The 13,974-nt window shown below is 43.9% G+C and overlaps 1 pseudogene; it reads left to right on the top strand.

Moving 5' to 3' along the window:
* The first annotated feature begins 1,873 nt into the window (after positions 1-1,873).
* LOC120980020 lies at positions 1,874-6,167 on the top strand (annotated as a pseudogene).
* Positions 6,168-13,974: the final 7,807 nt, after the last annotated feature.

Here is a 13,974-nt window from a genome sequence, read left to right as displayed (position 1 = left end):
GAAGGTTATGCACCGCACCATGAGGGTATGTGATGATATATAATATGTGCAGTGTACAGCTCACCAAGGGAATCCGTACGTGTCGGTGACTTTACACTAGTGGAACAATGAACCAAATGCAAGACTGAGGTACACGATCTCCACAGGCAAGGAAGTTCAGGCACCTGCAACAGGAGAAAAAACACAAGAGGGGGGGGGGGAGATAGGACGAGACAACACAAAGTCAGACAAACAGGCAGTAGTAAACAACTATTCCCAGGGATGCAATCCCTGCTAGGGGCAAATAAGAATCCCCTCTGGGGGTGTAAGTGTCGGAGACCAACAAGTTGAGGTCGGCCAAAAAGCTAACCGCAGGTATCTGCAAAAACAATTAACAACGGGGTGGGCCCTTCAGATAGCCCGCACCGTAATGTAGCAACAAGGTATCAACAACTGGCTAAACAGTAATAATGAACGACCAATATGGGGGTCCATCAGAGTACAACGACCCAGGGAGTGTGAAGGATTAAGGGCAGAGTTCAGGACGACCAAGTCCTCCAGGCCATTGGCGGTCAGGCAGGTGGACGTTGCCCCGATGACAGAGGCGACCGCGGAGAAGAGGATGCACTTGGGCCAGGTCTTCTTTTCCTAGTTACAGGGGACCATATGCGTGGTGGCGGGAGCACTGGGGACTCAAACTCCCAATCAGACATGTCTGGTATAGGAATTCCGAGCGATTCGCAAAAAGGGTGGAGATCCGAGAAGGAACGGAGAGCCTCTGTTCTTCCTTGATGATGGACCACAATGGCAAAGGGGAATCCCCAGCGATAGGCAATCTGGCGGGCCCTGAGTGATGTGAGGAGAGGTTGAAGATGTCTCCTTTTCTGAAGTGTGAACCAGGATAGGTCAGGAAACAATTGCACAGGAGCGTCATCAAAATCAAAGTTGCGAAGAGATCTCGCCTTAGCCATGATAGCTTCTTTAAGGGTGAAGTCGTGCACACAACAAATTATGTCCCTAGAACGTGCAGCAGAGCCCTTGGGCTTGAGTGCTCTGTGAGCTCTGGCCAGCTTGATCTTATGTGAAGATGGCTATCCCAAGATCATATTAAATATGGCTTCCAGTGTGGCAAAGAGGTCCTCATCTCCGGTGGCCTCTGGAAGACCCCGTACTCGGATATTATTCCGGCGGCCTCGGTTATCCAAGTCCTCTAAGTGCCGTCCCATGCCCCTGATTACAGCCGTTTGGGCAGTAATGGATTCATGAAGAGTGGATAGGTACTGCCTGGTGTCATCATGGGCATTTTCCAGGGAATCCACCCGGTCCACTACGTGTTTGATATCACTGCGGACTGCCGCAATCTCAGCTCTGCAGGCCTCTGTGACTTCCGAAATAAGAGCCCGGAAGTTCTCCTTTGTAGGAAAACGGCTAAAACAACTCGCCCAGGGCTGCGGGGGTTCAGACACGGCTGGGGGGTCCATAACAACAAATAATGGGGGGCTCGGTGATCCGGCCCATATATCATAAGGGAGAGGAGAGCTGCTGTCCCCTTGATCCAGCAAGGGGGGGCTGAGGACTGCTTACTTTGCCAGGGCTCATGCAGGGGGGCCTTAGAAAGGCTAGGTGCAGGGGCCACAGGGTTAGCATGTGGAGCCACAGTACCTTTGCGCGACGTCTCCCTCTGAGGGGTGAATCCAGGAGTCGCCATGATGGGATCCCTCCTTTCAGCGGCTGGTAGAAACTCCACGGCAGCCAGTGAGAGCCCCTGTTCCGAAGCTCCGTTAACAGATACCGGCAGAGAGGATCCGGTCCCTTGGTGAGCACCAGCAGGAATCTTCAGCGCTGGATTTCGCTCACTGTTCAGAGCGCAGGAGTCAGGCAGGGGAAGGGAGGAATGGCGGTAGGCCCTCTGTGTCTTAGAGCTGCGCGGTGGGAGCGCTGAACCTGAAGCCTGGTCCCAGCACTGTTCGAGGCTCCTGGCAGGTGAGGGGGACCGAGGAGGAAGAGGGGTCTTCCTGGGGGCCAATATTTTCCCCATAGGAGCCGAAACAGGTGTGTAGCTGGCCATAAAGCTGCGGTGCGGGCAGGAGCTGTTCTTTCAGGCGGCCATCTCAGTCGGCGTCCGGACACGCCCCCATCACTATAAGGTTAAGGTGCAACAATAAAGATCAAACTGGAATAGTTAAACAATGTTATATTTACCAAATAAAGGCTTTATGTTGTGAGGATTACAGCCATTGTAGCACAACTCCTCTATAGACAACACCTACCACTACTTCTACTACAACTACCACAGTGTCACCAACTACAACAGAACACCCACCGCAAGAACAACAGAATGAACTACAACTGAGACTCCAAAGCCTACAACACCTACCACTACTTCCACTACAACTACCACAGTGCCACCAACTACCACTACTACAACTGAAACACCAACTATTATTAAAACAACTACCCCAGGGCCGCCAACTACAACAGAAACTACAACTACAACCACCATAAGCACAATAGAATCAACTACAACTGAGACTCCAAAGCCTACAACAACAAATACAACAACTGAAACACCAACCACACCAACACCAATCTGCACACCAAAATGCAAGTGGTCACTTTGGATTGATGTTGATGCTCCTACTTCTGTAATTGACGGGGGAGGTAAAGAGACATTTGAAAACATAATTTGCAAGATATTGAATGCAGGGCTGAAGATTTCCCAGATATTAGTATTAATAATGTTGGACAGATAGTCCAGTGTGATTCTAATGTTGGAAAAGTTAAACAACGTTATAATTACCAGATAAATTTTTTATGCTGTGATGATTACAGCCATTGTAGCACAACTTCTCCAAAGATAACACCAACCACTACCTCCACTACAACTACCACAGTGTCATCAACTACAACAGAAACAACAACCACCACAAGTACAACAGAATCAACAACTGAGACTCCAAAACCTATAACATCAACTATACCTACACAGACTACCAAGTGCTTCTGCCATGTTGATCACAAATACTTCTCCCAGGTAGGTGTTTTGTATTAAATTTCTTTGATTAATTAGGGAGGTTCACATAATGTTTTTTCCGTCCATTTAACATATAAGTAAGCATGTCACCACATTTTGCTATCCTGCAACTTTGCATAAATAGATGCAGATGCAAATATAATAAACTTTAATATATCTTAGAGAAAAATGTTATTTTTGCTAAACTAACATACTCCCTGAATTCTGTGATATGTCAGTCTTGTTAACACCAAAATGGGTTGCTAGTTCACTAAAGAATGAGATTACAGTCTCCCATAGAAGTCTGTGGAGATGGAAGGAGGAAGAGCATTAGGCATCAGAAAGAGACACAGGCATGATTTATCAGATTCAGCAGCAGTGTTCTATCTATACTGCTCATTACGTCTATATAATATTTTATGGGATGATTCTAAGTGAGAGCAAGTTAGGATGAAGAATCTCCTGTTTTTATGTTTACTGTATGGGGAGACATGATGAGAAGCTAGTCTCCACCAATTAGCCCTGGAACAACTCAAAATTATAGATGCAGCCTGCAAAGGGGAAACCACAAAAAAACACCAGAATTCATGTAATGGTTACATATAGTTATAATACTAATTTATACACTTATGACAGCTTATTCTGAAAAGTGATCTGAATTGGCAGGTACGCTTTAAGGATACTAAACATTAGTAATGCTCTTACAGTGACATTGGTGCCAACTCATGGCCTCATTTTATATAGAAATTTGTAAAATGTTATTTTTTTTCATCGGAAATCATCTATAACAAAACTGATGCAGCAGGTTGCTCATTCTATGCGGTGTGCAATGACTTTTGCAAAGCTAAAAGATTTACTGGGCCTTGCACGACTACAAAACACCCCAAAACTAAATGTAGCACAACTGTTAAACCTTCTACAACCACACCAAGTCCCTCAACTACTCCCGATAAGATAACGACCACAACTACAACTACCCTTGTTACGACTCCTAGTACACAAGGTTGCCTACCTCATAAGGTAACACATTGTGGTCAAATTCAACTGTCATGTTTAATTTACCCAATCTTGGCTGTCTGAAATAGATTGCATGAGATTAGATTACAGTAAGGTTTAGGAAAAAATATATAATCCAGCTCACCTAACAGGTCTGTATATAATCCCGGCTCCAGGGGCCCTAGGGAAGTGTTCCCGTAGCAGGCAATGAAAAGTTAAGGAAGGATCCCGGAGACAGATAAAATCCTCTTTCAGCTCTTCTTTATTAGTTATGGACAGTGGACAGACATAACCATCAGGTGCACGGCAAAATTGACGCGTTTCGGGTGAGTACCCACCCGAAACGCGTCAATTTTGCCGTGCACCTGATGGTTATGTCTGTCCACTGTCCATAACTAATAAAGAAGAGCTGAAAGAGGATTTTATCTGTCTCCGGGATCCTTCCTTAACTTTTCATTACAGTAAGGTTTGTCTGGTATTACAATTTGGCCCCAATTAAAATAACTTTTCCATGAGCTGCAAAACCAGACACAGCCCATTATCATTGGTCCTGTTTCTGAAAGAAATCCTAATCTTCTACAATCCCCTTAAGAAACCACATTTCTGTGGATGAGAATCACGAATGTATGTGCCTTTGGGGTGACTCTTTTAAACCTGATAATTGCATGTCTTTAAACATCTAAGAAGAATTTGTGGCTTTGAATGAATGTGACATATTTAGGCTGAACTGAATTGTCTGTAACGATTGCGTATTATTGTACTTTACTTTCTCCAGACTAATGAAACATGGATAATTAATAACTGTACAAAGGCCACATGTCATGGAAATAATGTGATTACCATCAAGCTGCCCTAAACTGGAGCCATTGAACTGTGCTAATAGATTCCCACCTGTAAAGAAGATGAGTGCAGATGGATGATGTGAACATTACGAATGCCAATGTAAGTTTTAGGAAGTGTTCATTTTCAATGCGAGTAATAAGGATCTGTTCATACCAGCATCCTGGGCTCTGTATATTATACAACTATGACAGCAATGCCGAACCGATTCTCTGATCCATTTTCTCAGTGCCTTTATTGTAGCTCATGAATGGTTTTTGGTATTTTTACCAATACTCGCCATCAAAATTAATGGAAGCAGCAATAGACTTTATTGATTCTAGCATGAAAGTTAATAGTTATTATTGAGATGGTGCATTTCATGACATAGTATTGAATACAGTCTCTGGTTTTTTTCTGTGTAAAGAAGAGAGATTTTTATGACACATACGTGTTCAATGACCAACATCTGATTTTATTATTTTTGACTTCTAATAGGTGTGTGCCGTGGATGAGGGGATCCTCATTGCATCACCTTTGATGGAACCTATTACACTTTCTTGGACAATTGTACATATGTTCTGGTGCAGCAGATCACTCCCAAATATGACAACTTCCGTGTCCTTGTTGACAACTACTTCTGTGATGCTGAAGATGGTTTGTCCTGTCCACAGTCTATCATGATCTACTATAAATCCAATTAAATTGTCTTGACACGTAACACGTATGATGTTCGAAGGAAGAATGAAGAACAGGGTAAGAGAACTATTAGTTATAATTATCATATATCATATAATAGCCTTTTTGTTTTGGTGGCATATTTCTTTAACCACCAATAAACACCTGTAACTCCCAAAATCATCCATAAAACCATGAACAACATTGTTTGCATATTTGATTAAACTAGCAATACTATACAATAAGAAAAGTCTGAAGTTAGTGTTTTACACTGGGACTTACCACATTTCAATCCTTTGTCTACAGATAAGGTTCAACCAAGACTGGGTAACTCCAGGGTTTACCAAGAATGGCATTATTATAAGCAGTGCTGGCATAAACATGAATGTGAAGATCCCAGAAATCATTGTATTTATCTCATTCAGTGGATTGATCTTTGTTGTTAAGCTGTCATTCAGCAAATTTGCTAACAATACAAAAGGACAATGCGGTACGTTAACTGACCATTAACTTCTTTTGTTTTTTCATTATTATTTTTTTTAAAGTTGACATATGTTTGCCTAATATAGAGCAAGCATGAATGCATATTTTTATGTTGTCCTCCAATACAGGTACTTGCAGTAACAACAGCACCGAAGACTGCAGAATGCCAGATTGTGAAAGATTGCTTCAAAATGGCTGACCAGTGGAAGGTCAATGTAACAGGCAAACCTTATTGTAAACCTCCACAGTGTACAGCACCAACTTCTCATCCAACCCCAGCATCAACTTGCAAACCATATACTCTGTGTGACATCATCTTAAGCGAGTAAGTTGGAATAATAGCTATTGTTTGACATACCTTTATTTTTAATCTTTTAGAAATACCAAACCAGTAAATATAGCAAAATCATTATTACTTGCAAGTCTTATCTAATCCCAGCCATTTTCTGGACACACAACTAAAATTTGATTACACTATCAAGTTCTAGCCACTCGAATAAGTGGGTTTATATGTGTATGTCGATCCTTTCACTTTTTTTTTCTAGCTAGTATTAGGCCTCTTGAACACAAACGTTGTGTGCCCGTGGCCGTATTGCTTCCCGCATACGGCTGGTCCGCAATACACGGGCCCCAGCCTGTGTGCACTCCTCATCACGGATGCGGACTCATTCACTTGAATGGGTCTGCAATCACAGAGATGCAGAATGGAAGCACGGATCGGATACCCACGGAAGCACTATGGAGTGCTTCCGTGGTGTTTCGGTCCGTGCCTCCGCACCGCAAAAAAATTTAACTTGTTAAATTTTTTTGCAGTACGGACAGATCACGGACCCATTCAAATTGCGGTCCCCAATGCATGGAACGGATGCACAACGTTTGTGTACAAGAGGCCTTAGACTATATATATTATACGGTGATCTAGAAAAAGAGAAGTGTTCTAGATCTACATGGAAAACTAATATCCAGGAATCAAGTGATATTGTATCAAAAATTATTTTAGAAACATCAGCCTAGAATTTCTGGATGACTGAAGATTTCCATATGCAATGCCATAATCCAGCATTAATCAAGTTGCATTTTGGACATCTGTATACTTAGATGTATTGAAATTGATGTTAACATTAGTAGCAGTTTGTAACCTAAAGTGGTTTTTCAGGAGAATCATTTAAAAATGGGGCAGAAAAAGTTAAAAATAACAAATGATCCAAGTCACCTCACTGATACTCCGCAGCTGCTGCTGCTCCCAAGCTGTTCCCATTCCTAGTGCCCGTCACTTCCGTGTCCCTTGGTTATCACCCTGAAAATGGCTCAGAACTCCCACTCAGCCATTCACTGACTGAAGCAGGTCAATCTCATAATTTGAATGGAATCATATTATCAATATGAATTTATTACTTCTTTTAAAGGGTCTTTGCTGCGTGTCACAAAATCATTCCTCCAAAGCCTTACCACGAAGGTTGTACCTATGATTCCTGTCGCATACCCACTGACTCAGTAGAGTGTTCCAGCTTGGAAATATATGCCTCTTTGTGTGCCGCCAATGGGGTCTGCATTGACTGGAGAAACAAGACTAAAGGACATTGTTGTAAGTGTTCTTCAGTTTATTGCTTCTTGGTAAATTTCAACCAATGGGAGTGATATAGAAAAACTAGTCCAAAGTAAACATTTTGTAGCTTTTGTCTTAATCAACCAATTAGCTTGCAGACCCTTTTTCAAATTTCTAAGCTGCATTGGAAATTACAGGAGCAATTTAATTGGTTGCTAGCATCAATGTATAGAGTTTTCCTTAGTGCTGTTATACATCTTTCCCCAATGAATGTGTCTTTGTATGTTGTGTGTGTCTAATACAATACTTGTATAATTTTTATATATCGTGTTCCTTTGATAATACGAGTTATATGCTGCCCAGATTACAATCAATTTTCTTCATTTTTTTTATCTTTTAATTGTCCTGTCGGGAAGGTATATGACGCTTGTGGACCAATGCATCCTAAAACTTGCGGTACCAAGTAAGGATCCATTTAAAAAATGTCTATATATTATTTGATAATTTCTACAAATATAAATTGGATAATAGGTTCAGTCGTGAATGAGTTATCAATCCTTTAAAGGAACTGTCTCATCAAGGCAAACTCTTTCCATATTTTATATGGACACGGAGGGCAATCCCAGCTTGGAACCTCCATTGATTAGGCAAACTAAGCTCACTCATGTTTCACAGTGTATGACTTGATACAAAATCTCCTGAGTTTCTGAGGGGAGAACTGTGGAAATAAGCTGACTGCCAAGTTAGTGTGTAAACTGAATGATCTTCTTGAGACATTATTTAAGACTAAGTAGACTGATTGACATTCACAATTATTGAAAGGTTGTCTTGTGGACAAAATTAATCTGAGTATAGCCAAGCCCACCAAGACCTGTATCTATGAGGTTTTCTTGTATTTGCCCTATCATATTATTATGTATGGGTTATCTATGAAGCTTGAAGAACTGTCCCTACAGAGATGGTTGGCAACCACTGACAGGACCGCCTCTTAGACTCTGAGGCATAGAAATAGCAGGGATTTTAATTAATAAAATACCAGTTATATTAAATCTTTTTCCACAATGCTATATATCTGTTCAGCTCCTCTTGCCCTATATCATTCTTCTTGAAGCTGAGACATCATTCTAAAATAGAGAGGTTCCCTTTAAACAATATGGACAATATGCCCTTTAAACATGCAAGTATACATATTTAGCACTCCATAAAACATATGAACATGTATGTTTTCTTTTGCTTTCATTACAGGGAAATTCAAGAACTCAACAAAGTATATACTGAAGGCTGCTTCTGTCCTAAAGGAACCATGCTGTTTAACTTATACACTGACATCTGTGTTGAGAGCTGCTGTATGTATTCACATGTAAAATAACTACAATGTTAGATAAAGATTCATAGAGAAAAAAAAATCTATAAAACAATGATCTCAACGTGCGGCAAAACTCTAATTCCCATCAGGTCCGGAAAGCTGCAGAGAACATTGCTATAGAACATCTTGATTAATTAATGAAAGCATATTCCAATGGTATAGTTAGTGTTTAAATTATTTCCAAGCATTTACTCAAGCTTCTCTACAGCAATTTTGTTGAATTTTCAGTTTGTGTATTACTACACAGTTATTTTCTAAGACTACAAGTTTATAGTTCTAGCTCTTAGGCTGTCGGCTATTGTGTGGTTTGTCTTGGGTCATGGTGCACCGTGGAGCATCTAACATAGTAACATACAAAAGTATTACAAATAAAGAAAGGCAGTGATAGAGATGTGGACTACATTTTTTGATTCAGCTAAGAAAGCTCCCACATATTTTAGCTCTCAGACAACACCTTATCTTCTCCAGAGCCCAAAGGTTCCATCCTACCCAAAAGAACATGTCTCCTTGCTACGTCATATATGCTTTTTCTGCTGTTAGAGAACTCCATTACATGATGGCCGCTATAGCTAGATATTTACATACCACAGTTAGTAAAACAATGCACCATGCGCAGATGCCAAGTGTTATCTCTTTTCTTATTTTGATATGTTAACCAATGTAACAATGTCACATGCCTCAATGCCCCTCTGATGACTTTATAAACTGCTGTACTTCCTGTAATAAATAAGAATTTGCTTTGACTCAATGGTGTGTGTCATAGTTATTTTCTTCCGTGCACGTAAAACCCTTGGGTTACTACTAATTTGGAGCAGTAGAGCAAACTTGATCGACCCTGATTAGGGGCATCTTTATCAGTTGGCGCCCGATACGTGGGGGCTTGGGAGAGGTAACGTTGCTAGCCGAAGTTTGGTGTTCCCAGAGCACGGTGGACCTTGCTTGAGGAGGAGGACTGCAGCCTCAGAGACAAGGTGAGAAAATTTGGTTACCTCATCTGCCTCTTGCTGTGCTCCACTGTGCTGTGGTAATCTGTTCTGCTATTGAGGTTACGTATGTAGTAGCAACTTCGGTTGATGTAAAATCCTGAGTTCCTAGAATCCATATTTTGAGCTTGCTCTCCTGTGTTTTGTCTGTGTGGTTTGTGTCAGGCACCTTCACAGTTAATGGTTAAATATCTGATGGACCTGGACTGGGGCATCTTAACAGATCTCCCCTTAGGAGGCGTCAGACCTGCAAGACCTGGACTGGAGCATTTTAACAGATCTCCCCTTAGGAGGAGGCAGGTGGATTAGTCCCGGCTGGCGGCCCAGACGTGGGAGCCAGAGTGTATATACTGCGTAGGGGTGAACTCTGCTTAGGAGTGTGAAGGAGAAGGTGCCTGCTTGTCTTGGCTGTAGGTGTTTAATCCATGGGGCAGTCCTAGTCACTGCCCGAGGGCGAGTATACGGCTCATCAGCTGAAGAGGGGAGTAAGCATGTCAAACATTACAAAAAGCTGATGAAGATAGCTGGTGGACATAAAAATGAAGAGTTAAACTCTGTAATGTTTTGTCTCAGTGCCGTGGAAAATTGTGTGATGAAGGCTTACTGAGTGCTGCGCAAGCTTGGCAGCGAACAGCAGACCGTCCGGCTGCTAACGGAGGATCAGAGAGATGGGATGAAGGTCTAAAAATGTATGTCTATATGCCACAAAGTGGGGTGCCACCACCCTATAATGGCGCCGGTGGAGCAGTATCTGGTGATTTGCACTTTGAGTGGCCCCGCCCACTGAGTGCGGGGACCAGCAGGATGGACGTGCATACATTGTGGTCAGCAGAATCCTGATGCCCGAGATACGTGTCTTGCATGTGGTGCCTCCCGACCCCACCCTTCCAGAAGTGGGAGGGCCTCTTTGACAACCCAGCTCCAGTCTGTAGACACAACCCCCCTCTTGAGATGGTCCTCTGCCCTGTCCAGCCCCTACTGCAGGGTGACAGACAGTCCACTCCGAGTTGCCCTGACCCTCCGTTGATAACATTTGACAAGACAGTGCAGCCCTATGAAGACACAGCCAGACAGACAACAGGGAGGATGCTGCAGCCAGTAACTCCCTTGTATCATGTGCTGAATCCAGATGGCACATATTACGTGCCAGGGGGTCAGGTTGCCCATTCTGCTTCACCCTTAAATCCCTGGAATATGCCCATCATGATGGGAGTGGAGACGCGGGGACAGAAAGAGCAGCAGGAGAAGGAAGAGACAAAACCTTCACAAGATCCAGCGGTCAGCACTCCTGTTATCTCCCCCTTCTTTCATGCACGTGCCAGGAGAAGCAGCAGAAGGGGAAGAGGCAGGGGCGGTGTGGAGTGCAGAGAGGGAGGGCGGATGGAGAGAGTGAGAAAGAGACCTGGAGGTGGCTAGGTTAGCTGGACAAATAGAGGTCCTGACCAGACACGCTAAGATCCCAAGCCTCCTCCTGAAATGAGCCATCAGGGGAGATACATGACTTTCAACCCCACACAGGCCACCAATCTGGTGAACTCTCTCCCCGACCCTGAACAACATCCAATGCCCTTCTATAGGGCATTGGAACAGATCAGAAAAACGCATTCTGCCACATGGCGAGACCTCTCTGGACTTACTCAAATTAAGGCAAGGGATTCTTTTTGGCCAACTATGGCTAAGAAGCTGCTAGCCCCGAACCATGGGGATGAAGAATACCTAAAAAGTGCATTTCTGTGACTTATTAAAAACTTGCGCTAGGACCAGACTAGCCGATCAGGCTATCCAAATTCAGGATATGAAACAAGATAAGGCAGAGTCAGTGGAAAAATTTGCAAATGTTTAAGGACCTGGGGTTCTCTAAACTGGACCCCGTGCAAAAAAGGATGCTGTCTAGTGCTTTTGCTGATGAATTAAAACCTCATATCCAAAAGTCCCTAAAGACTGCTCGCCTGTCCGAGGGGAGATACTGGTAACAGACCTCCTCCTCGCTGCTATGGGTGTGGCCAGCTCGGATATCTCAGAAGAGATTGCCCGCATAACCCCCCTCAGCAAGGAAAAAGGGGGCCGCCTCGTGTGTCTACATGGGCTTCCCCTTCCCTTCCTCCTCGACTGCAAGAGGGAGGGGAAGGGTACCACGCCCCCTAGGACAGGGGCAATCCAGATCCACATGTCAGAGGAGCCAACCCCAAAATGGCCCTCCTCCCTCCCCACTGTGGACCTGCACCTACAGTGAAGCTGCAGATATGGGGAGACGTACACACTTTTCTTGTGGCTACTGGTGCAGCCATAAGTGTAATCTGACGTGATGAGATCCCTGACCCCTCCTTCCTGGACAACATTACTGTGCAGTGCATCGGCATTGACGGCCATGCACAATCCTCTCCCTTAACAAAACCACTCAGTGTTTCTTTTGGACTGCAGCCATCCAATGAAGTGCTTTCACAGTTTGTAGTCTCCTCCACGTGTCCACTTAACCTTTTGGGTGAAGATCTGTTACAGAAAATGAAAGCCACCATACAGTTTAAGCCCAATGGTACAGTCACCCTTTCCACTCCCCTTCAGCCAGAAGAGACAGTCCTGTTGGCCGCTCTGTCCCTAGAAGATTGTTTGCCTGAAGGTTCACTTCCAGCTGCTGTTTTATCTGTCATACCTGAGAGGCTGTGGGCAAAAGGACCACAGGATGTAGGCAGGCTTCGGGTGCAGCCTGTGATGGTACACCTGAAACCAGGTGCTGTTCTCCCTCACAAACCGCAGTATCCTCTGTCTGTAGCACAGATGGACGCTGTCACCCAGCAGTTACGGGCTATCTTAAAAGCTGGTGCCATAATATACACCACCTCTCCGTGTAACACGCCTCTTTTCCCAGTTAGGAAGAAAGGTAAAAAAGGACAGCCTGACACTTATAGGATGGTTCATGATCTATGGGCTGTGAATGAAGCAACCGTCTTGGAAACTACTATTGTATCAAACCCACACACTCTGCTCTCTGCAGTACCACCGGATGCAGCGGCCTTTACAGTCATTGACCTAGCTAATGCCTTTTTCTCTATACCTTTACACCCAGAATGTCAATACCTTTTTGCCTTCACCCATGTGGGATCACAGTATACCTGGACAGTCATGCCGCAAGGAGCTCAAAATAGCCCATCCCAGTTTAGTAAAGCCATGTCCTCAATCTTGGAAGATTGGAAGCAAGTTCATGATGATGTTGTCCTGCTCCAGTATGTGGATGATCTTTTAGTCTGTGCACAAGACGCCTGTGTGTGTTCAGATGCCTCGCTTTCCTTGCTCCTTTTCCTGTCAGATCAGAGATGCAAGGTTTCCAAAGACAAAATCCAGTGGTGTCAATCAAAAGTAGTGTTTCTCGGGCACTGCCTCAGTCCTGGTGCTAAACACCTCACAGAAGAGAGGAAAAGGGCTATCTTGCAGATCCAAGAACCAACTACCTCAAAACAGTTGCAGGCCTTCCTAGGCCTCATCTCGTACTGCAGCTCTTGGATTATAGATGCTTCTATCCTCATACAATCGCTGTATAACTGCATACCGCACACTCCATTCTACCTGACAGAGAATGCTAAACTCTGTTTTAATCAGTTGAAGGCAGCCGCTTCTTCCTCTCCTGCCCTAGGACTGCCTAATTACAGCCTGCCTTTCAGATTATATATCATGGGACATCAGGGGCATGCCACAGGGGTCCTTACCCAAAGCCACGGTGGCAGAAACAGGCCTCTGGGCTACTACTCAGCCCGCTTGGATCCAGTTGCTCAGGGGACCCCTTCTTGCATACGTGCTATTCACGCCTGCCATCTTCTTCTGGACAAGACTTCTGATGTTGTCCTGGGTCACCCTTTGCAGATTTTGGCCCCCCATGACATTTCTGCAATTCTCCAGCAAACACAACCCAAACATCTCTCAGCTGCTAGACACCTTCGTATGCAGTGTTCTCTTCTTCTTCTTCTTCTTCTTCCGAACACTGTGACTATTCTCTAGGTGTCATGTCCTCAACCCTGCTTCTCTCCTTCCTTCTCCTCAAGTGGGGATTGTTGAGGAGGGAGATGTTTATTCTGATGATGCTTTTTACTCTGGAGATTGCCATGATTGCCTGGAGTTG

Source organism: Bufo bufo, chromosome 10 (genome assembly GCF_905171765.1).
Source record: "Bufo bufo chromosome 10, aBufBuf1.1, whole genome shotgun sequence".
In the NCBI taxonomy this organism is placed as follows: Eukaryota; Metazoa; Chordata; class Amphibia; order Anura; family Bufonidae; genus Bufo; species Bufo bufo.
The sequence above is the reverse complement of the archived record's forward strand: the minus strand, read 5'-3'. Positions and strand labels throughout refer to the sequence as shown.